Genomic DNA, 21,697 nt, shown 5'->3' with positions numbered 1-21,697 from the left:
TATCACACACATACTTAAAATCCAAATGTATGTACCTAAAATTTTAGAATTGATCTTTTAATTTCTAAAATTGCTTTAATTAGTTTGCCTAAATATAAGTGTAAACTCATTAACATTAAATAATTCTTTGTGTAGGAATTATAGTTCAAGGTTATGTATCTCCACAATATAATATATAGACAAAAATTGAAACATTCATTTGTTGATCCTTTGTTTCTTTCTGACATTAGGAAAGACACTGTGGATTTACCACATTTAAAATTAGCCTCAGTCTTGCACAAGTAGTTAGTTCTTTTTATCTTTTCTATTCCAAATTGCTTTGCTCCTTTTATTGAATAGATCCTACCCATAGTTGTCAATAAAGTAGTTTCCAAATTATGTGTTATACTGCCATTCACCACACTATCCCACCCCAGAGAAAATATCAGTGGTTTCCCGCTACCTGCAAAATAGAATCCAATATTCTTGACAAAGCTACTGAAGTACTCTAGAATATATTATCTACTTATATCTCTAAGATTATTTTTTATTATTTTTTAATATCCCTTTGTACAGTTAAGTGAAATTATTAACCACTATGCTGTGTTCTAAATGCATTTTGCACATTCTCAATTTCAGGCATTGGATCATGTGATGGTTTCAGTCCTTTCTTCTTTCATCAAAATCTAGAATTCATGATCTTTATATGAGTATATATGTATTTTTTCTAGGGAGAAGACAATATTGTTTACTGTGTAAAAAATTTCAGAAACGATGATAACAGAATAGTTAAAAATCTTTCTAAGTTACTTTTGCCTTAATCTACCAAATTTGGTAGCTAGGCACAGTGCTCTATGACCTGTACCAAAGAGAACTAGACAGTCAGCATCTTAACTATAGCACTAATGCCTGGGTATGCCAATTTTCAAGATGAATATGGCTATAAAGTAAAATAAACAAATGAATAATAAATAAATACATGCTTGAAAAGAAATGAGTTTCAATTTGACTTAAACGAACAGCAAACTTGAAATTAGGAATGGCTTTGGGGTATGATTGAACTACAGGTAATCTTTCTTCTCCAATACACCATCTGTTTAATCCTGTTTGTTTGAATACTGTCTTGCTTCTTTGTATTAGGAAAGATTGGTGCTTTGTTTAATTTGCTTAGTATTTTTACTAGACTTGATATGTTCCAATGGGCAAATGCAATAATCTAACTCACTAATTTATCTCTCCTCCACTTGCCCCCCATTAGCTTACACATTAGAAAACCAATCACTACGGTAACTATGCTTACCCTTTCTTCCTCTTTTCTTCTTTTTCATTTCTTTTCTTCTCCTCCCATTCCCCACTGTAGCCATATGTACACCAGTCTTCTTGGAAAATTGTGTAGAGGAGATAAATCAGAATGGCAAGTGAATGGGAAAGAAGACCACACAAGTGGAAGGGAAAATAATTAAAAGTGATACAGTGTATCCAATAAGCTGGAGTGCTAATATGAGAAGAAAAAGTCTCTTTGTCCCAGGTCATTCAGAAAGTAAAATTAGAACCAAAGAACCAAGAGGAAAATTTGGGCTTACATTATGACTTTTATAAGAGCAAAAGTTATCCAACAATGAATTGTGCTGCCTAGTGAGGACAGAGATTTGCTGTTATGTAAAACAGTAAAGCTGAGTATGCCAGGGATATAAGAGATTAATATCCTGGGCATTAATTCTGGTTGCTGTAGACTCTGCTGAGTTAATCAAATCCACTCTTCTGATTTAAACAAAGATACAAAACAAAGCTGCAGTGTAATAATTGTCTACAGCATTTTCCTGATTGTGGTAGCAACTGATTTGTCTGCTCTCTTACTCTCTCTTCCAGCTAGTAGTTCTGATACAAAATATATCCCTGGTAATCAGTGTGGGCACATGGTTAAACTGAAAGAATATAGATATCACATTACTGTGGCAAAAGTGATTGTTTTAGAGTAACCAGATTCCTTCTCTAGACAGGCAATGAATGAGGACAAAAAACTCTCCCTCTCCACTGTGGTTGTTAAGTTAAATGCTTTGGTCTGTGAGTGCCCAGTAGTTGTTCTCTCTGGTCAAATGTAGGAAAACCATGTATAGCAGAAAAAAAAATGTGACTACACATAACAACTAAGCCAAAAGATTAAAAAAGAGTCACAAGGATACTGTTAAGTTCTTTGGATTCTGTCATGCATCTAATCATTGTCATTCCTGTGTTTCCCAATTACTCCATCTAATAATTGTCTCCCTAAAGAATCCAGTCTAACATAAGGCTCAAACTCAATCAAGCAACATACACTAAGTGTATCAGATTATTAGTACCTGACATTTGTAGTATATTTGATGTACAATGACCTCTTGGAAGTAATACTTGTGGATTTCAAGAAAATATCATGCTGTCAATGACCTTTCTATCTACCCTGTCTAGAACAGTTTTAGGGCCCTGACAAGAGCACAAGATTTCATTTGTGTGGATCAATCATCTGGATCTGATTAAAACTCTAAAGCTCTTCATCTCAGATATTTTTACAGATATTCCCTTCATGGGAAAAGGGAGTGAACTCAAACCCTAGAAGTCAGGGGCTTAGCCTGATGCTTCCCTTACTAATGCAATATTTCTTTAAATTCTTGTTTTTATTTTTCCTTAGTCATCAAATTTTGCATTAAAATCCATGATAGATAAATTTTTATTTTAACATAAACATACTTTTTCAAATTTTCAAACTATTTTCCAGAAATTCTTCAGTAGAAAATAATGCATTAGGAAGAAATACTATGTTTATAATACAGTGTTGTATCACTTTCTAAAAGTAGGTGCAAACTTGCTTCAGAAAAGTTGATGGTCAAAACCTGTTGGCACAACAAAAAGCAAGCATTATTATCCAATGAGAATTCTGGAAGAAATGCATGTTAAGATTTATCTCAGATATCTAACTGTCCTGTACTTTACCAAATCTAGCTTATTTTATTGGTCCTAAATCCAAAATATGGTCACACATCTATTGCAAAATATAATACAAATTACCCTGTAAATAAAATACATTAAAAATAACCAGGCTTACTGATTAAGTAAAAGAAGTTGGTCAAGCATTTCTGATAATTTGTTCATAACATTTAAAGTGAATATGGTTTTGAGAATCCAGAAAACTGTAACTATTAGTCTTTGTAATAAGATTGATTGATATAATCATTACAAATAATGAATCAGAGCCTGAAGAAAACTTAATTATCTCAAACCTACAGATTCTAACTTTGCAAGTTTATTTTGGTATCTGCTTGACCTGCTTTGAGAAGCCAAATTGCCATGGGAATCAGAGAGAACAGCATGGGAAGTGGTTTTTACCAAGCAGTACCATGGGAGGAATCAGATTGAAATTTAAAATGTGATATAAATTATTCACCACAATGTTAACATTTTAAACAGAGTCTTTTCATATCTCATATTCCATTGGGATCCACAATGATCCTCTGAGGTAGGTAAGACTAGTATCATTATCCCCACTCTACAGATGAGGATATTTATGCCCTTGAAATTTGAATGAGTTGCCTAAGGTCAGGCAATATTTAATCTAGAAATAGATCATGGAGTACTCTCTCTCTTTCTGGGCTTCATCTTTTCAATTTTGCTGCCTGCTATTCAGAAAAGAGATACTGTGCTTAGTAATACTCTGGCACTAAGAAGGAATAGTGTATTTTGATATCAGAGAATAGCCAAACTGGTATTAACCTAGATCTTGGCACATGTATTGATTTTTTCTGTTAAACACAGACACACACAGACACGCAGACACACAGACACAGACACACACACACACACACACACTCATAAGGCATAAGTCATAGCTTATAATGGGTACATAAGTAAATGTATTTCTTAGTACATTTCTCAAACATAACAGAAAGCCCAGTTCTCAGTGCAACATCTTACAAAGAATCTTTCATTACCATATATTTCTTATTTTACCAAATCATTAGCAATACCTCTAGCTTTACCTTCAGCATATCCCGAATCTAAAAGTTCTGCTTACAACACCCTGACCCAAATTACCATCAGCTCTCACCTGGGTCACTGCAATCATATCTTAAGTTGTTTTCGTTCTTCTAATCTTCCCTTTCTATATTCTAGAAATAAATTCTATATTCTAACTTTGCCCCAAAGTTAAAACAATCTTCTAAATCCGTGAATTAAATAGCTTCACTCATTGAGTAGAAACTCAACAATTTTAGGAGTTTCCCAACACATTTAGAATAAAATGTACATCCCTTGCCGTGGAAGAGACTAGCAATGGGCCTCTGTTATCAACCACCCTCTTCCCCCCAACCCATTTTCTTCTAATAATATGGCTATCTGAAAATCTAGTGGGACAATGGCTACCTAGCTTCCTTTGTGGACTAGTGTGGGTGTCAATATGTATGACTTAGGAGTCACACACTTAAATAACACATGTGTGTTTGTTTTTTCTTCTCATCAGCTAAAACCCAGACATAGTGGATTAGGATATCACCCATTTGCAATTAACAAATGACAAAGAACTGGATAACTTATGAGCAAGGCCACCCAAGAGCCTCAAACTGCTCACCTCCAGAACATGATATGAAGGAGGAACAAGTGTCTGCTAAGTCTGAGCCTCTATATTCTGAAGCTTCCTAATTATAGCAGCTTGGCCTGTACTTGATAATGTCCTTACCAGGATCTACAGGCAATGCATAGTCTAACTCCTACCCACAGCTCTGACTCCGGCTCTATCCTCTGTCATACTGACCCTGAGCCACTCTATGCTCCCTGTGCTTTGAGAAGCCCAGGTGGCCTTTCCACTTGTTCTCTTTTCCACCTGGAATGTTCTTCCCCAAAATCCTCACTTGTCTTTACTCCTTATTTTATTGAGACCTTTGCTCAAATATCCCCTTCATAATGTGGCTTTCCCTGACTATTCAATCTAAAACAGCCTCATCTTTCTACCACTGAGCATGATCTCTCAATCTATTTTATTTTTCTCAAAAAACGTGTCACTACTTACATTATGTTATATATCTACATACTGTTTTCTCTGTTCAAGAAAAGAGCTTCATGTAAGCAAGGGTTTTGTCCTGTTTATGCTTATATTGCCCAGAATGGTATTCAGCTCATAGAAGCTCCTCTCCCTTCACTTATTTTTTTGACTCTTAAGTTATTGAGCAGCCTGCTGTGGAGACAGAGATGAGCAGGAAGATAAAGAATCACATGGGGCTGAAACCTAGACTGGGGACTGCAGCTGTGTAGCTGTTTATGTAAACAGAGACTCTTCCCCAAGTTGTAAGGCTGTGTTAGGACCTCCATTTTTTTTTTTAATTGCTTCTCACTGTATGAAGGAAATCCTACTCTTATCCCTGTATTACTGGTAAGTTAACTGAGATTTGGTGAGATTAATAACATCACTATAGTCACATATCTGAGAGACTAGATGTCTCTCAGAGCTTAGGCCCATTCTCTTAACTAAGATGTTTTTTTCTGCCAATGGGCATTTTCTTAAACAGAAAACAAATCATTTTATTGTTAAATTAACAAGCACATTGAAATATCCAGGGTTTGTGGCCTGGTGTAATGGCCCTCACACTCTTCAGCCTCATATTTGCTCCACTCCATACAAAGGCAACTGGGTCACTGAAACTCTGTGCCTTTGTAGGATGGGATAGTGTGAGGGTTTTGGAATCAACTGAAAAAGAATACTTTGCGTGAGTGCATACTGGGGATTGCTTACATGAACTCTTCTTTATATGCAGGAGGAAAGAAGGGCGTGGAGTCAGTTAGTTCACTGCTGATTTCTCCTTGTACAGTAGAAGTGGGAGCCTGAAGGAGGTATGAGGGGGTTTCTGAAGTCTGACAGCAGTGGCATTGGTACTAAGCAGAGGGGATGTCTTTCCCAGTTACTCTGAGAGAAACTGAACTTCCCAGACATAAAGTATATTTAGCTTGGAGATCAATATTTGGGTGAGAGCTTTTGGAGACAGAGGTACATAGTTGTACACCCTTCCTACCTATGGAACTATGAGCACTAGATTATATCCATGCCACTTGCTCCCATGACCCCTTGAATGCTACCTTCCCTAATGGCAACATAAAACATAGTTAATAAATGTCTTAGTAATTCTTAAGCTTTATTGAAGCAGCTCTCAGTATTTCAGTCAGAAAATCCATTTTGGTGACCAAAGCTGGATCCTTGCAAGCACCTCAAATCAGAATCATTAATCTTTTCTCCTCCATGTTTTATTTTCTGAGTCCATTACAGGTCCCCAATACCTTCCTCACATGTTCACCCCCACTCAGATGATTGAATTACTTGGTGTTAATCCGGGTCAGCATCAAGTCATCATGAACCTGAATAGAATTCCATAAATGAAAACTATAATTAGGGGTCCCTATAAACTAATTAAGGCATGAGCTGCTGAGCAAATCTGACACTCACTGAGTCATAAACCATGGGTCAAGCATGGCATAACAGAAGAGGGCAAAAACAAATGAGTGCCTCAACACAGAAGGCACCCTGGATAGGAAAGTCAGAGCAGTGTTATGGATTAATGTGTCCTCCCAAAATTCTTATGTTGAAGTTCTAACCCCCAGTGTGATTGTGTTTGGATATAGGGCTCCTACAGAGGTAATTAAGGTTAAGTGAGGTCACAGGGGTGGGGCCCTAATCCAATAGGACTCAAGTCCTTCTAAGAAGAGGAGGATACAAGATCTCACTTGTTTGCATGCATGCATAGGCCCAGAGGAAAAACCATGTGAGGACACAGTGAGAAGGCAGCCATCTACACGTCATGAAGAGAGGTCTCACCAGAAACCAACCCTGTTGGCACCTTGATCTTGGACTTCTAGTCTCCAGAACTGAGAAGATATATTTTGGTTGTTTAAGTAACCCACTCAATGGTATCTTGTTATTGCAGCATGAGCAGACTAATATAATTAGTAACTAACATTTCAAGAGATATGTTCTGGACAGCTCTATGAATAAGGATCAATATTAATATACAATTTAGGGAAGTTGAGGCTAATATATCTAGGTAATGTATTTAAGGCCACTCAGAAAATGTCAGAGTTTGGAAATGAAAGCTCAAGACTTAAAATCCACATGCTCAGACAGTATGCACTTACATCACCCTTAGACTAGCACACACCTATGAAAAAATGCATCTTGGTCTTCAGAGGTAAATAGTACTCTTTAAAAGACTCATATCTGTGCAGCTGAAATATAAAATATATTTATAGATTTTTCTCTCTATACATTTCAATGTGAGTAATGCACTCACACACATTTACTGCAGAAGACTGTTAAGATTGTGCATCTCCCCTTCTATAGATTAGTGTATAAGAGGGTAAACAGCTCATACTTACTACCCTTCTCAATCTAAGAACCTACTTTTTGAAGTAATCAACAACAACAAAAAAATCAACAACCTTTTCCTTTAACAGTTGTCATCATAGCAAAACCATCAAAGTCAGGAAAAGTGAGTAACAGAGCATACAAGTATTGTCTTTCTCCCAAGCTAACTGCTATTTTATGTCCATGTGATGTATTAACAATCCACAATATAGTCCTACAATTTAATAATTTACAAACAGTTAATAGTATTTTTTTTATTAAATCAGTGAAGCAAGAGGTTGAATCAAATTGTGAGATAAAATTTAAGGACAAACAAATTCCAAATGATGGTTAAATGCTTAATCAAGGTGTTTCAGTGATGATATAAATGTCAAAACAAGAGACTTATGCACCCAAATCTTTAAAACATCAGGGTGTCTTATTATTTTTGATACTTTTCAAAAAAACATGTATTTTGTAATCAACAACTTCTATTACCTAACTTTATGGTTCATAAACTGTTATAGTTGTCAGAAGATCTACACATTTCTCTTTCTATTCAACTAATAAAAACAAATGAGAAAACTGAAGATATTTTTATTTTTATATGGGGTTATGATTGAAAGTTTTAAAAAAACTTTTACCTCCTCTCCCAAGTGCTTTTCTGGGACATGTGAGGTGGGTGTCCTCCTGGGACAGAATTAGACTTTAACATATACTGATTTATTTCAGATCAGGGCTTTTTGCCTGGAAATAAGTTAATCTTCTATCTCTTTAGATTCTTTTATAGATCTAATATGTCAAATAATTTCTTTACAAATATGATAGTATTTACATTGGTACCAACCGATACTTTCTGAATGCTTCTGCCTCCTTTCAACTTTTATTGTCACTACAAACTTCTAGGGTAGATGGGGCAGACATTATTTTCTTCACTGTGTATAGAAGAAAACTAAGGTTCAGTGACTAGCTTAATATGTCTTAGCATGTGTCTTAGTGCTTTCTCCACCGTTGCATGCAAGTGTTCACAGACAGGCTCTTTATTTCTTTCACACAGACACTCTTTCATTTACTTTCTATGAAAAAAGAATACTATAATAATCAGAAAGGACATGGCAGTAATGAAAATTAATGAATTCTCAGTATTATCTCTCACAACACCAGGATTTCAGATATTCTTCAACCATCACAGTAGCTCATTTATTGAGCACCTAATGTGTGTTCTGAACAACGTACTGGTGAGAGTCCAACCTTTAAACACTTAAACACAACATTAAACACTTAGGTCCCATCTTCAATTGGCTTAGGTTGCTAGAGGAGAAACCTTTGAAACTGTGACTGCATAAAATAATTCATTTGACTCAATAATTTGCACATGAAGCCCTTTCATTACTACATAGTTATATCACATACATTAATATAAATTATCTAAAGATATAAAACAATGCAACATCTTTCATCAGGCAATGCAGATCTACCACATGTATGATGCAAACTATAATTGCCATGAAGTCTTAAGGTCATTATGGCTGTACATATAAGGAAAAAATATATTTTGATAATGAACTATTTGAGCTGGTCCTTATTTATTTGCTTTAGATTTTCCTGCCAACTCATCTTTCAACCTGTGAGCCATTCTGCCATTCCACCTCACTTACCATATACTTATGCTTGGCTCACTCAAGCAAATTCGGGGGAAACAATCTCCACATCATGGAGACAAATGACTAGTTGAGCACTGTTTTCATGGTCAGTAAGTTACCTGGATAGTACTCTTGGGCTTCCAGTTAAATAACCGAAACTTATAAAATAAAGAATTGGAAAAAAAAAAACTTACCTTTAAAAGATAATAATGTTACTTATATGACTGCAACTCATCCGTACTTTGGTATAGACAGTTCTACTATATTTATCATATCGACATATATTGTCTTCCTGGAGTCTGAGTTAAAATACAAAATCTTGTAATATCATTCACTCATGCGTGGTATATATTAGTTTATTATAATTGTGGTCCTTTTAGTTTGCATGAACCAAGTACTTGGAATGCTTATTTGCTGTAATTGCCTGGTTCCTGCATACATTAGGACCTGAGATAGTTAGACAACTTTTACAATTGTCAGTTTAAGGAATTCCTTAAAAAGTCCATATGACTTTTTCTCCAAGTTAAAATGGATAATTTAGGAATTTGTGACATTTTCCAAGCCACTCTGTTTTAAACCCTAATGTGTTCTGAATGTCTTATATCTCACTAGCTCAGATGACTCCCCTACCCTGACTACTTAATATGCATGCCTCAAAATAAGATTGTGATTCTGTTCCCTCTCCCTGGGCATTCTCTTTTCTTGGACTCACACATGGTTCAAGTGTTTCATTTTCAGTATCACACAAACCCTGAACCCTCATCAAAACTGTGAATATCCAACAGGTTTACTGGCATTTGCTTGTAATCATCTTTCAAATAAGCTGTCATCACAGTCTTAATCTGTCTTTGGCTGCCCTAATTATTCCCACCTTACCTGCAAGTCTTTCACTACTTGAAAAGTTTGTTAAGATTTTATATGTATTCATCATTCATTGTGAAAGTGTGCATAAAGAGATGTTACTCAGTTACACACATAGAGGAACTTATCTGAGCATCTCCTCATGGAAACCATAAAATTCTAAAAGTTCGATCATAGCCTACTGCTAAACATTCTACCTTTACCTCATTTGGAGGAAGAGTTAAAGATATGTAGCATCTACACTATTACAAAAGCAATTATGATGATAATCAATTATCCAAGTATTTTATTGATTTGATGTCCAAAGTTCAGATGTTTAGAAATATCTATGAGTGGCATGATGTAACCACATATTCCAGTCTGATGAAATGGATAATGTTACTCTCAGATAATCTATTTTGCTAAAAATGCTTTATACACTTTTCCTGCAGTGCACAGTCCAAGAGACAAGCAGAAAATCAGAAACACATCAGTTCTGCAGTTGCTGCTAAGAGATTCTACTAGACATGAAATCATCCTACTACACTCATTTTGATCTATTGGCTATCTTCAAAGGCCTAGAAAACAAAAGAGGAGGTAAGTAAAACTTAACAATCAGCATCATGTCATAAAAAAATGCAAATTCAATATACTGATTTGTCTTTATTTGTCTTCTGGTCCAGAATGACAGTTCCTGTTCCAAATACTCTATAGTTGTAATCTGTTCTTTTTTGAATTATATTTTCCATGAAATTTTGCAAAGACAATGCAGGAAAAGTTCATGATTATCTCCTTGGCAGCTACAGATATTATTCCCATTGTGTCTTTGTTGAATAAAAAATTTAAAGCACAGAATTAGCTCTGGAAGATTGACTGGATTCTAAATGAACTTTCTGATAGTGATGTAAAACTAGAGGGAACAGAACCAGTAATGAAGGGAAATACAAGGCTAAGTATTGGGAAGTAATTAGTGAACTCATCACTGACAACCTTCTGATGACCTGAATTGCTTCCAGAAAGATAAGAGTATATTGTTTAAAAAAACAATGAAATCTTTTATGCACATTCATAGAATTATTTCACATTCATAGGTAAATCGTGAGGCCCAAATTCTCTGAACATACTAACATGTATCAACAGGGAAGCATTATAATTGGCACTGGCATATTTGGGTGTGTAAAAGGCACCAATAGTAAATGTATGAGCTACAGACCTATGGATCTCATAAAGTCCCTAGAGATTGTGGTCAAACTTTGTAATTTAGCTAAGGTCCATTAACAGCAGCATATGCATAGATTCTACTAGATTTCTCAAGAGGTATTAAGTTGTTTGTACTGACATCAGGAATAAAAGAATAAAGCAAAACCTGTTATCAGTTTTTTGCCCCTTTCAGGTTAATAGTCCTTATTTATGGGTCAGTAGAATGTATGTGTATATGTTTTATAAATGAAAAACAGAACATTGGAAGCAGAAAAACATTCATAGTCTGGGTTCTATGCACATGATTATAATACATTAAAATTGAAACCTCCTACCCTTTCCTTTTTGACTAATATAGAAAATCTAACTCTGCATTGTGGTAATCACTTTCCTTTATAATCCAGTATTAACTCATCATTCTGGTTCCAATTAAGCCTTTTTCTTCAACAAATGAATACACTTCAGTCCTCTAAACTCCCATCTCTTCCATTCATTTATGCTATGTTTGTGTTTGTATATTATTATCCATTCTTTTTTCGTAACTGTATACTTACCATTTTCCAAGGTCCATGTCAAGGACTATTGCTCAGAGCTCCCACTGTCCACAAACACCACATTCTTCACTAATGTTATAACGTAATCATTTGCTATTCCATGGTCAATATTAGATATTTGCACTGGCTGCATCTTTTATATTTTAGTATTTGTTATTTCAATCCCTACTTTTTTCACCTTGAGTGCATGTGTGTATGCATGCAGGTGTGCAATTGTGTATACATTATATATAGCTTAAGTACCTGTTTAGATTGTAAATGCTTGGGAGTACAAATAGTATCTGAAACCTTATTTTCTGGTCTGTATAACTGCTAATCGAGTATCTTATTCAAAAATAACTGTTCAATAAATACTTGGATGTATTTTCCTATATTCACAAGTTGCTACACTTACAAATGTATAGCTGTAGAAGCAGTGATAAATGCCATAGTATATTTATAAGCATATTTTATAAAAGTTAAAAAAAATACTTTAATGTAAACCAAATGATCATTTCTGAATGATTATTATGGACACGGAGTTTAGCAAATACTATATGAAAGTACAAGATAATCATAAAAAGACAAGAAAAATTTCCAGGGATATTTTGCATCAATCATCTTATCTAATTTCCCAATTATAGAAAAAAAATTAAGATCAGGAAGGAAGCTCAGTGGCCTTCTAAATCAGAAGAAATAACTCCTGAAATGTTAAACCACCTGCTCTCTGCCCTACAGTTTTCTGGAAGCACCAGCACTGGTGCTAGAATCATGCATGGTCTCTCATTAAATTCAACATCCTACCCCTGAATGGAGTGGAGTTTCTGACCCATCAGTACTATAGACTCTTGACTTGCACTGGACTCAGTAACTGCAGCTATCACTTGCCCTTGCTTCCTGTGTATGAAGCCTTAAGTTCTAATTTTTAAATCATTGTGCAGGCTGCAAAATTAGCTAACAAACCCTCTCTTAATCTCATTGCTAGTGTCACACAGTTTTCTACTGCCTAATGTGACTTTTCTTGAATTCCTTATCTCTCTTTTGGTTTGGCTCTGCTTTAATTCAAATTGCTTAAGCTTACAGCCTATGCCTTTTTGCATTTCACAGCATCTAAGAGAATGTTTGGTATCGTAGCTTCTTACTAAATATATTTCTTCATTGGTGACAATTGCATAGCTAACTGTTCTATTGCCCAAACTTTTGGAATCATATCCACCTCTAATTCCAGCTGAAGCAACAGTGATCCTCTCATCTATGGCAGAGAACTCCATGAGACATTGAAAAGGAGCTCCAGGTGTGCAAATGATCCCTAGTGGAGATTGGGTATCCAATAACTGTCATTAAAGACTTGTGGCAAGAGCTCTCCCTCAGGAGCTGGGTTACTGACATATCCACCGTATTAGGAGGTTGTGCAGGCCTTGCAACATTGTATGATGGAAATATATCCAGAGGGCACAAGTTAGTTACACATACAGTTAGTTCAGACACTTTGCTGCAACTTATGACCTCTTGTTCTCTCTCAACTCACATTTATGAACTCTTGAAAGTTTTCCCACTTGATGAAGAAGAAGAAACCCAGGCCTGGTTCAGAAGTGGGTTGGTTTGCTAGGTTGGTACAACTTTCACCACAGTCACACAAGGAATCAGCCATAAGAACATAAACGTGAGGGAAATTCTTCCAGTGGGCAGAAATTCAAACATTAAAACTGGTTGGGAACTTTATATAGAGGGAGATATGACTGAGGGGAGGATATATAGAAACAGTGGCTTAGGGTTTAGTCCATTAATCAGGGACATGGGAAATGTTAGATTTGAAAATCCAAGACAAGATCTTTGTAAGAGGCATGTGGATACACTTGTGGGACTGGGCATATTGTATGCCAATCTTTTTCTCTCACTTCAGTTCCCACCAGAAAGCACCCACGGGGGAGACTTTTAATCACCAGGTGAACATAATGGCTTGTCTACTGGCTATTGGTTAGAACTGTCCTCAGCCTCTGCAAGTATTTGCACAATGAACTCTCAGATGGAATAGCAGTGGTTTTAAAGATGGAGATTCTAAATGAGCCCACATCTAGACTCTATATGAGCAAGTTGATTTGGCTACCATTGCTGCCGAATGTTGTGCTGTCATCAGTGGAAGCAGACTGAGGCCTCAATGTGGTACCTTCCCTTGAGAAGAACAGCAAACCACCTGGCAAGTTGATTACATCAGACTCCTTCCACCCTTTAGGTGAGAGAAATTCATTCCTATCATAAGTTTTCTCTCCTCAGGGTATGAATTTGCTTTCCCTGTTGGCAGTGCCTATGCTGGCACTACTGTTGAAGGCTTATACAACAACTGGTTTACTGACAGTGGACACCACATGATTTTTTTTTTCTGAACAAGGGGCCCATTTTACAGTGAATGTAGTGTGATCAGTTCACCTTGCAAGGTCATTGTAAAGACTGGAGTTAATTAAATGTGTTATCTAACCTTTAGTGACAACTCCTTAACATTTTGAGTTCTCACAATAAGTATAATGACAGAAATTATTTTTATTGGGCTCTGCTCTGGGGAATATTTTAAAAATATAAAAGACATATAAATGAAGTTAGTATACGTAACTAGCTTAAGGTCATGTAGCCAGTAATTGTAAAAGCTAGATATGAATACAATATCTGATCTCAGAGCTTAATCTCCCTGTAGTATGATACATCACTCCATCACAATATTATATCACTGAGACAGATGACACATCACAGCCAGCTGTTCAACAATTGCCCAATTGTTAATATGCATTTACTTGGAGAACATTTTAACATTAGAGGGTATTAATAATTAGTCATCTTACATAACACAATAAAAGTTATTGCCTTTTGAGAGTGGAACTGGTAATTCTTTTAATCAAAATTCACTATAAAATCTCAGTTCATTGCTTGATAGTTTTAATATCAATGCCATAGGTAAACTCATGTCTACCCAAAAGTTTCAATTACATAAATTAAGGGGTTATCGTAATTTCAATAAAAGAATGATACATTAAAGTGAATCTGGAAGAAGGATGTTGATGTTAACTCCCAAGGCCAGACTCTCAATCTACTCTGTAATCTAGAATTTGACCATATACCTAAGAAGTTAGGATTGATTTCTGAGTGCCCAGAAACATAAGAATACAGATTTATGTCTTTGTAAAGTATAGAAGATCTCATCTCAAGTAGGCAATTAAATGTGAAATTAGGCAATATATTAGAATCTGTAAAGAGATGTGATGAACACTGAGAAGCCAATGAAAACACCAGAAAGATAAAGAATGCTGAGACCATTTAGAATAGGGACAAATTGTTCCCTAAAATACCCCTGTTCTAAAGTGAAATATAATGATTTTATTGTTTTTGTTTGTTTGTTTTTTACATCTTTATTGGAGTATAATTGCTTTACAATGATGTGTTACTTCCTGTTTTATAACAAAGTGAATCAGTTATACATATACATATGCTCCCATATCTCTCCCCTCTTGTGTCTCCCTCTCTCCCGCCCTCCTTATCCCACTCCTCCAGGCGGTCACAAAGCACCGAGCTGATCTGCCTGTGCTTTGAGGATGCTTCCCACCAGCTATCTACCTTACGTTTGGTAGTGTATATATGTCCATGCCTCTCTCTCGCTTTGTCACAGCTTATCCTTCCCCCTCCCCATATCCTCAAGTCCATTCTCTAGTAGGTCTGTGTCTTTATTCCTGTCTTACCCCTAGGTTCTTCTTTACATTTTTTTTCTTAAATTCCATATATATGTGTTAACATACGGTATTTGTCTTTGTTTTTCTGACTTACTTCACTCTGTATGATAGACTCTAGGTCTATCCACCTCATTACAAATAGTTCAATTTCGTTTCTTTTTATGGCTGAGTAATATTCCATGGTATATATGTGCCACATTTTCTTTATCCATTCATTTGGTGATGGACACTTAGGTCATTTCCATCTCTGGACCATTGTAAATAGAGCTGCAATGAACATTATTGTATATGACTCTTTGAATTATGGTTTACTCAGAGTATATGCCCAGTAGTGGGATTGCTAGGTCATATAGTAGTTCTATTTGTAGTTTTTTAAGGAACCTCCATACTGTTCTCTATAGTGGCTGTACCAATTCACATTCTCACCAGCAGTGCAGAAGTTTTCCCTTTTCTCCACACCCTCTCCAGCATTTATAGTTTCTAGATTTTTTGATGACAGCCATTCTGACTGGTGTGAGATGATATCTCATTGTAGTTTTGATTTGCATTTCTCCAATGATTAATGATGTTGAGCATTCTTTCATGTGTTTGTTGGCAGTCTGTATACCTTCTTTGGAGAAATGTCTATTTAGATCTTCTGCCCATTTTTGGATTGGGTTGTTTGTTTTTTTGTTATTGAGCTGCATGATCTGCTTGTAAATTTTGGAGATTAATCCTATGTCAGTTGCTTCATTTGAAAATATTTTCTCCCATTCTGAGGGTTGTCTTTTGGTCTTGTTTATGGTTTCCTTTGCTGTGCAAAAGCTTTGAAGTTTCATTAGATCCCATTTGTTTATTTTTGATTTTATTTCCATTTCTCTAGGAGGTAGGTCAAAAATGCTCTTGCTGTGATTTATGTCATAGAGTGTTCTGCCTATGTTTTCCTCTAAGAGTTTGATAGTTTCTGGCCTTACATTTAGGTCTTTAAACCATTTTGAGCTTATATTTGTGTATGGTGTTAGAGAGTGATCTAATCTCATACATTTACATGTACCTGTCCAGTTTTCCCAGCACCACTTATTGAAGAGGCTATCCTTTCTCCACTGTACATTCCTGCCTCCTTTATCAAAGATAAGGTGACCATATGTGCATAGGTTTATCTCTGGGCTTTCTATCCTGTTCCATTGATCTATCTTTCTGTTTTTGTGCCAGTACCATACTGTCTTAACACTGTAGCTTTGTAGTATAGTCTGAAGTCCTATTGGCCTGTAGTTTTCTTTCTTTGTGGTATCCTTGTCTGGTTTTGGTATCAGGGTGATGGTGGCCTCATAGAATGAGTTTGGGAGTGTTCCTCCCTCTGCTATATTTTGAAAGAGTTTGAGAAGGATAGATGTTAGCTCTTCTCTAAATGTTTGATAGAAGTTGCCTGAAACGCCATCTGGTCCTGGGCTTTTGTTTGTTGGAAGATTTTTAATCACAGTTTCAATTCCAGTGCTTGTGATTGGTCTGTTCATATTTTCTATTTCTCTCTGATTTAGTCTTGGCAGGTTGTGCATTTCTAAGGATTTTTCCACTTCCTCCAGGTTGTCAATTTTATTGTCATAGAGTTGCTTGTAGTACTCTCTCATGATCTTTTGTATTTCTGCATTGTCATTTGTTACTTCTCTTTTTCATTTCTTCTTCTATTGATTTGAGTCTTCTCGCTTTTTTTCTTGATGAGTCTAGCTAATGGTTTATCAATTTTGTTTACCTTTCAAAGAACCAGTTTTTACTTTTATTGATCTTTGCTATCATTTCCTACATTTCTTTTTCATTTATTTCTGATCTGATCTTTATGATTTCTTTCCTTCTGCTTACTTTGGGTTTTTTGTTCTTCTTTCTCTAATTGCTTTAGGTGTAAGGTTAGGTTGATTATTCGAGATGTTTCCTGTTTCTTAATGTAGGATTGTATTGATATAAACTTCCCTCTTAGTACTGCTTTTGCTGCATCCCATAGGTCGTCATGTCTCCATTGTCATTTGTTTCTAGGTATTTTTTTTTAAATTTCCTCTTTGATTTCTTCAGTGATCACTTCGTTATTAAGTAGTGTATTGTTTAGCCTCCATGTCTTTGTATTTTCTATAGATCTTTTCCTGTAATTGTTATCTAGTCTCATAGCATTGTGGTCGGAAAAGATACTTGATACAATTTCAATATTCTCAAATTTACCAAGGCTTGATTTTTGACCCAAGATATGATCTATCCTGGAGAATGTTCCATGAACACTTGAGAAAAAATATTCTGTTGGTTTTGGATGGAATGTCCTATAAATATCAGTTAAGTCCATCTTGTTTAATGTATCATTTAAAGCTTGTGTTTCCTTATTTATTTTCATTTTGGATGATCTGTCCATTGGTGAAAGTGGGGTTTTAAAGTCCACTACTATGAATGTGTTACTGTCGCTTTCCCCTTTTATGGCTGTTAGTATTTGCCTTATGTATTGAGGTACTCCTATGTTGGGTGCATAAGTATTTACAATTGGTATATCTTCTTCTTGGATCAATCCCTTGATCATTATGTAGTGTCCTTCTTTGGCTCTTGTAATAGTCTTTATTTTAAAGTCTATTTATCTGATATGAGAATTGCTACTTCAGCTTTCTTTAGGTTTCCATTTGCATGGAATATCTTTTTCCGTCCCCTCACTTTCAGTCTGTATGTGTCTCTAGGTCTGAAGTTGGTCCCTTGTAGACAGCATATATATGTGTCTTGCTTTTGTATACATTCAGCCAGTCTGTGTGTTTTGGTGGGAGCATTTAATCCATTTACATTAAAGGTAATTATCGATATGTATGTTCCTATTCCCATTTTCTTAATTGTTTTTTTTTTTTTTTTTTTTTTTATAGATCTTTTCCTTCTCTTGACTTTCTTGCCCAGAGAAAATCCTTTAGCATTTGTTGCGAAGCTAGTTTGGTGGTGCTGAGCTCTCTCAGCTTTTGCTTGTCTGTAAAGGTTTTAATTTCTCCATCAAATCTTCATGAGATCCTTGCTGGGTAGAGTAATCTTGCTTGTAGGCTTTTCTCCTTCATCACTTTAAATGTGTCCATCCAGTCCCTTCTGGCTTGCATAGTTTCTGGTGAAAGATCAGCTGTTAACCTTATGGGGATTCCCTTGTGTGTTATTTGTTGTTTTTCCCTTGCTGCTTTTAATATGTTTTCTTTGTATTTATTTTTTGACAGTTTGATTAACATTTTTCAGCATATTTCTCCATGGATTTATCCTCTATGGGAATCTATGTGCTTCCTGGACTTGATTAACTATTTCTTTTCCTATATTAGGAAAGGCTTCAACTATAAACTCTTCAAATATTTTCTCAGTCCCTTTCTTTTTCTCTTACTCTACTGGAACCCCTATAATTTGAGTGTGGGTGCGTTTATGTTGTTCCAGAAGTCTCAGAGACTGTCCTCATTTCTTTTCTTTTTTTTTTTTTTTTTGGGCAGTACATGGGCCTCTCACTGTTGTGACCTCTCCCATTGTGGAGCATAGGCTCTGGATGCGCAGGCTCAGCAGCCATGGCTCACGGGCCTAGCCGCTCCACGGCATGTGGGATCTTCCTGGACCGGGGCATGAACCCGTGTCCCCTGCATTGGCAGATGGACTCTAAACCACTGCACCACCAGGGAAGCCCCATCTTTTCATTCTTTTTTCTTTATTCTGCTCTGCAGTAGTTATTTCCACTATTTTATCTTCCATGTCACTTATCCATTCTTCTGCCTCAGTTATTCTGCTATTGATCCCTTCTAGAGTATTTTTAATTTCATTTATTGTGTTGTTCATCGTTGTTTGTTTCATCTTTAGTTCTTCTAGGTCCTTGTTAAATATTTCTTGTATTTTCTCTATTCTATTTCCAAGATTAAGGATCACCTTTACTCTCATTATTCTAAATTCTTTTTCAGGTAGACTGCCTATTTCCTCTTCATTTGTTAGGTCTGGTGGGTTTTTATCTTGCTCCTTCATCTGCTGTGTGTTTTTCTGTCTTCTCATTTTGCTTATTTTATTGGGTTTGGGGTTTCCTTTTTACAGACTGCAGATTTGTAGATCCCATTGTTTTTGGTGTCTGTCCCCAGTGGCTAAGGTTGGTTCAATGGGTTGTGTAGGCTTCCTGCTGGAGGGGACTAGTGCTTGTGTTCTGGTATATGAGGCTGGATCTTGTCTTTCTGGTGGGCAGGTCCATGTCTGGTGGTGTGTTTTAGGGTGTCTGTGGACTTATTATGATTTTAGGCAGCCTCTCTGCTAATTGGTGGGGTAGTGTCTCTGCCTTGCTAGTTGTTTGGCATAGGGTGTCCAGCACTGTAGTTTGCTGGTCTTGAGTGAAGCTGGGTGTTGGTGTTGAGATGGAGATCTCTGGGAGTTTTTCACCATTTGATATTACATGGAGCTGGGAGGTCTCTTGTGGACCAGTGTCCTGAAGTTGGCTCTCCCACCTCAGAGGCACAGCACTGACTGCTGGCTGCAACATCAAGAACCTTTCATCCACATGTCTCAGAATAAAAGGGAGAAAAATTATAAAGAAATAAAGAAATAGGATAAAAGAAAATAAAATTAAAAAGGTAAAATAAAATAAACTTATTAAAATAAAAATATACTTATTAAGAAAAATACTTTTTTAAAGTAATAAAAACAAACAAACAACAAACAAAAAATGGACAGATAGAACCCTAGGACAAATGGTGGAAGCAAAGCTGTACAGACAAAATCTCACACAGAAGCATACACATACACACACACACAAAGAGGGAAAGAGGACAAAATCATAAATCTTGCTCTGAAAGTCCACCTCCTCAATTTGGGATGTTTCCTTGTCTATTCAAGTATTCCACAGATGCAGCGTACATCAAGTTGATTGTGGAGCTTTAATCCACTGCTTCTGAGGCTGCTGGGAGAGATTTCCCTTTCTCTTCTTTGTTTTCACAGCTCAGGGGCTCAGCTTTGGATTTGGCCCCACCTCTGTATGTAGGTCACCGGAGGGCATCTGTTCTTTGCTCAGACAGGACAGGGTTAAAGGAGCAGCTGCTTCATGGCCTGTGTCTCACTCAGGCCTGGGAGAGGGAGGGGCATGGAGTGCAGGGCGAGCCTGCAGTGGCAGAGGCCAGTGTGACATTGCACCAGCCTGAGGAGCACTGTGAATTCTCCTGGGGAAGTTGTCCCTGGATCCATGGACCCTGGCAGTGGCGGGCTGCACAGGCTTCCCGGAAGGGAGGTGTGGAGAGTGACCTGTGCTCACACACAGGCTTCTTGGTGGCAGCAGCAGCAGCCTTGGCATCTCATGCCCGTCTCTGTGGTCCACACTGTTAGCCGTGTCTCACGCCAGTCTCTGGAGCTCCTTTAAGCAGTGCTCTTAATCCCCTCTCCTCGTGCACCAGGAAACAAAGAGGGAAGAAAATGTCTCTTGCCTCTTCAACAGGTCCAGACTTTTTCCCAGACTCCCTCCTGGCTAGCCGTGGTGCACTAACCCCTTCAGGCTGTGTTCACACCACCAGTCCCCTCCCTGCTCTCCGACTGAAGCCCAAGCCTCAGGTCCCAGAACCACCCACCCTGGAGGGTGAGCAGACAAGCTTCTTGGGCTGGGGAGTGCCAGTTGGCACTGATCCTCTGTGCGGGAATCTCTCTGCTTTGCCCTCTGCACACCTCTTGCTGCCCTCTCCTCTGTGGCTCCAAAGCTTCTCCCTTCTGCCACCTGCAGTCTCTACCCACGAAGGGGCTTCCTAGTGTGTGGAAACCTTTCCTCCTTCACAGCTCCCTCCCACTGGTGCAGGTCCCATCCCTATTCTTTTGTCTCTGTTTATTCTTTTTTCTTTTGCCCTACCCAGGTACATGGGGAGTTTCTTGCCTTTTGGGAGGTCTGAGGTATTCTGCCAGCATTCAGTAGGTGTTCTGTAGGAGTTGTTCCACGTGTAGATGTATTTCTGATGTATCTGTGGGAAGGAAGGTGATCTCCATGTCTTACTCTTCCATCATCTTCCCCCTCCCTCCTAAAGTTCAATATAATGTTTATACTAATTATTATGACACGTACAAGATAGCTCCCCTAGCTCCCACCAACAGTATGCTTAGAAATGTGTGCAATATATGGCTGCTTTATTGTAATTCCTATGTATAATTTTTAAGAATTAAACAATGCATTTCAGTTTTCTTAAAATAAAATTTTGGAATGTTCTCTCCTCACACTGGGAATATAAAATTTCACAACATTTTTGAAAAGACTAAAGAGACAATAGAATAAAACCCTCAACAAATGCCACTGCCCAGTTTTAACTGTGTATCCTCATGTGGTTTAAGAATTTCCTTTTATATCCCCCCGTTTCAGAGGAGGCTGACTAAGACCATTAGACACAGTGGTTAAGGTAAAAGGTATGTGAAGAAGTACAATAAATTCATGTGTGGTAAATGTCAATATTAAATATAGGTCATACAGGA

The sequence above is a fragment of the Globicephala melas genome, chromosome 13 (assembly GCF_963455315.2).
Source record: "Globicephala melas chromosome 13, mGloMel1.2, whole genome shotgun sequence".
Classification (NCBI taxonomy): Eukaryota; Metazoa; Chordata; class Mammalia; order Artiodactyla; family Delphinidae; genus Globicephala; species Globicephala melas.
Note: the sequence above shows the minus strand (reverse complement) of the source record.